We start from the raw sequence: 4266 nt of genomic DNA on the forward strand, positions 1-4266 counted from the left end.
TGATGGAGGGGGTGGTGGGGTGTGGGCTCTGGATTGATTGGTTTGCATATGAAAGGTGAACTTCTAGTCAGGTGCCTTAGTGTCTCTAGGGATTAGTTAATCCTGGGAAGGCAGTCTCTACAGAGTCCTCAAGCTCCCAGATGTCAAAACATCAGAATAAAAAGACACTCTTGGGCTTCCCTGGTGGTGCAGTGGTTGAGAGTCCGCCTGCCGATGCAGGGGACACGGGTTCGTGCCCCGGTCCGGGAAGATCTCACATGCCGTGGAGCGGCTGGGCCCGTGAGCCATGGCCGCTGAGCCTGCGCGTCCGGAGCCTGTGCTCCACAACGGGAGAGGCCACAACAGTGAGAGGCCCATGTACCGCAAAAAAAAAAAAAAAAAAAAAAAAAAAGGCACTCTTAACACAGTTGTCCAGGCCCAAGTCATCAGTAGTTCAGATTCTCCCACCTACATCCAGAGATCTAGGTAAACCAACCAATCAGGCTGCAGGGTCAGAGTCATTGCCAGGTCCCCGTCCTACAGGGACCAAAACTCAAGGGGAGAGGAAACCAGAATTGATGGCTGGCTGGCTTCTGAAGTATCAGATTATACCTGGGAAACTCAGAGGCCCACAGAGGAGACTCAGACTGTGTCAGGAACCTTAACCTTTAGATTTGGGAATCTGACTAAATTTCAAGGCCTTGCATGCCAGACAGAGGCCCCGCATGGGACGTGCTGCCATTTTCCCTCAGGTCTGTATTTCTCTCTGGGTAATGTTCTGCAGGTAGAAACTGAAGCCTGTTGAGTAACTGAGGCCCCCAGGGGGAAAAGGAAGCCAGTGAGAGAGAGAGAGAGAGAGAGAGAGAGAGAGAGAGAGAGAGAGAGAGAGAGAGAGATGCTTTCCTCCTCCTGTGCCAAGATGAAATTCCAAGTGCTTGGGTGGCCTTGGAGACTCAGGGGTAGGTCAGGAAATGAAGCATGCTCTGAATGGGCAGTCTGACTTCTAACGCCCTGTGCACATATGAAAAAGGAGTGGGTCACTGCTTCCACCCAGGACCACGCACCTGCACTCCTCTCCCTCACAATCTAGGTGAACCCAGCTTTCTGGCGGGTAACACTTCCTTAACAGTGGCAGTGAACAGTGCTTTTACTTTAAAAGAAAAATCAGATTGGATTATATCCACTAGTCTGAGAATTTCATAGAAGGAGTTTGTCTTCACCCCTGGCAAAAGCTGGATCCTATTTTCAAAGCCCTTGTAATACTTGCATAGCCACCGCTATTGATCTGCCTATGCTACAATGATAGGCAGTTGTGATGGTCAGGAAAAGAATGGGAATGGCCCCTTTGGGCCACTAATATTCTTATTTACCAAGCACAAAAGTCTCTTAACTGTGAGGGCTGCACTCTGTGTCTCCTCAGGTGGAAGGTGTCTCCATCTGCCACCTAACAGACCACCAGATTGTCTCCCTCAGCACAGAGAGTTGCTGGGGACAGTCCCTGGGCACAGTCTGACACTAGGAGCCCCTTGGCCATGGAAAATCTCTTGCTCTTCCTGGGTTTTGCCCCAAAAAGGCTGGGAGTTTCCAGGTCAGACTGCCCTCCCTACTGTCACCTAAGGAGGTGCCTTATAACTCCAGGTGGCCTTTGGCAGCCTGCCTTCACATGTCTGTGCTGAGATTCCACTGTTTCCTTGCCCCTTCCTGCCATCTCTCTCTCCAGAACACTCTGTGCCCATGACTTGCTCATCAGAAGAGTTATCTTTCTCCACATGTCACTTATGCATACCCCGTGCCTTAAATGGCACAGATATGTAGCCCTTGCCTATTATTATCTAAAGCAATGTGTTCATACCCATCAATCAGCCTCTCTTCTCCTCAAATGGGACAACAAGAGAGAAAACACAGTCCCGGATGATTAATAATAATACAGTATATCCACCCCGAGAGGCAGAACCCAGCTCTGGGGTCCTCCCCACCCTATTGGACTCTTAGAGCCAGCTTTAAAAAGAGTCTCATAGGGCTACATTTCTCAGACTTTAAAGAACATACACATCCCCTGGGGTTCTTGTTAAAATGCAGATTCTGATGCAATAGTTCTGGGTTCCAAAAGGGTGCATGTCTAACAAGCTCCCTGGTGACGTCGATGCTGCTGGTTCGTGGAACACACTTTGAGTAGCAAGGGCATAGGGGACATACAACTCTGCGCTTCCAGTGCATGGATCCACATGTGGGCTCACTAAGGCAAACAGCGTAAAGGGAGACACTTGAAAAGTGCTCTGTTTGGGCTTCCCTGGTGACGCAGTGGTTGAGAGTCCGCCTGCCGATGCAGGGGACACGGGTTCGTGCCCCGGTCCGGGAGGATCCCACGTGCCGCGGAGCGGCTGGACCCGTGAGCCATGGCCGCTGAGCCTGCGTGTCCGGAGCCTGTGCTCCGCAACGGGAGAGGCCACAACAGTGAGAGTCCCACGTACCACAAAAAAAACCACATCCTCTAAAAAAGAATTCTTGTACCCATGCCAGATTCAAAATGCATTTAATAGGGAGAAATAAAAACATTGGAAGGAGGGGGCGTTCACTTTGGGCCCCCCGGGGAAATCTCCAGAGACTCAAGGCTGCAGGTAAAATTGATTTGTGGATGTGGAAATTGAACGTGAAAGGGCTCCAGAAATAAGGGCAGGTGACTGACATCACCTAACAGCTCAGGGAAGTCCACTTCCGGGCTGACACAGGTCCTGCCTTTTGCTGCTTGTGGCTGGCTGCTCTCAACTTCATGGCAGGGAGAGCTAATGGTGAGGGGTCACCTGTAGTTTTGCAGATAACCCTTTTGGTGGGCAAACAATGTAATCTGACCCCCCAAAAAATGTTTCGAGTTGGGTTTTAGTTTTGTTTTTCTTCTCCTTTTTCCTCCAGTTTTGCCTCAAGAAGAAACCCCTGGGACGTGATACTTGTTTCCTGTCCTGTGGCTTTCATAGGTTGTGGACATCCCACTCCTCTTTGGACAGACTAAATATTTAGGTCACACATGATGAGATCCCCCGGGAGAGTTCACTGAGGGGTCCACCTCCCTACAGAATGAAGTTGGTTGGTTTGTTTCTTTCTGACTATCCAGGAGCCAGCCTCTCCATTTTCAGAATCCAGCCTCACCTTCAAACGGTCTTCCCCCTTCCCAAACACTTCTCAGGTCACAAGATCGACTCTCAGAGGGCTGCACGTCTCGGACACCTCAGAACCAGGCCAGAGGCCCCTGAATAGAGAATACTTACATACCGGCAGTGCTAGGTCGGTACTGAGATTCTTCCCCTTTGACAGGCACCAAAGCTGTTTGTCGGGTTCACTTTAATCTAGTTTAGCGCTCTCTGCAACTGATTCTAAGCTATCTGGTGCCATCTACTGGAAAACTGCAAACATGGAGAAAGGGCAGATTTCCCATACGAATCCCAGTGAAGAAGAGAGTATTTCAGGTCATTTGATGATTGTTGCTGTAATATTATAGTGCCTGTATTTCTACCTCTAGGAATGAGCTGTATGTGCTAGATTTTTTTTCTTCAATTTTTTTAAATTGAAGTATAGTTGATTTACAATGTCATGTTAGTTTCAGGTATAAAGCACAGTGATTCAGTTATACATATATATTTTTTTCTCCTATAGGTTATTAAAAATATTGAGTATAGTTCCCTGTGCTATACATTAGGTCCTTGTCTGTTATCTATTTTATACATAGTAGTATGTATGTGTTAATCCCAACCTCCTAATTTTTAATATCCTTGAGGCTGGTCAAGTACACAAGTCTTTTTAGAAGAAACATGGTTTACTTGTATAAAACTGATGAGTTCAGAGAGATAGTGAATGCCCTTAGACTGGTTTTTGTAGATATGAAACAACTGGTGAGAAATTGAATTCGTTCCTCTTGTTATAATATTGAAATTAAGTCTGCTTAATGTATCAAGTCATACCCGTTATTTTATAGATGTGTATCCATCAATAAACATTTGTGATAGTTGAACAAGGAAACCTATTCCTCTCTTTTTTTTATTTTTGCGGTATGCGGGCCTCTCACTGTTGTGGCCTCTCCCGTTGCGGAGCACAGGCTCCGGACGCGCAGGCTCAGCGGCCGTGGCTCACGGGCCCAGCCGCTCCGCGGCATGTGGGATCCTCCCGGACCGGGGCACGAACCCGTGTTCCCTGCATCGGCAGACGGACTCTCAACCACTGCGCCACCAGGGAAGCCTGAAACCTATTCCTCTTTGTATGGAAAAGGTTAGCAGTGCCTTGTAAGGTTTGTATAGT

This window comes from Mesoplodon bidens (genome assembly GCF_964165515.1).
Source record: "Mesoplodon bidens genome assembly, chromosome: 8".
NCBI lineage: Eukaryota > Metazoa > Chordata > Mammalia > Artiodactyla > Ziphiidae > Mesoplodon > Mesoplodon bidens.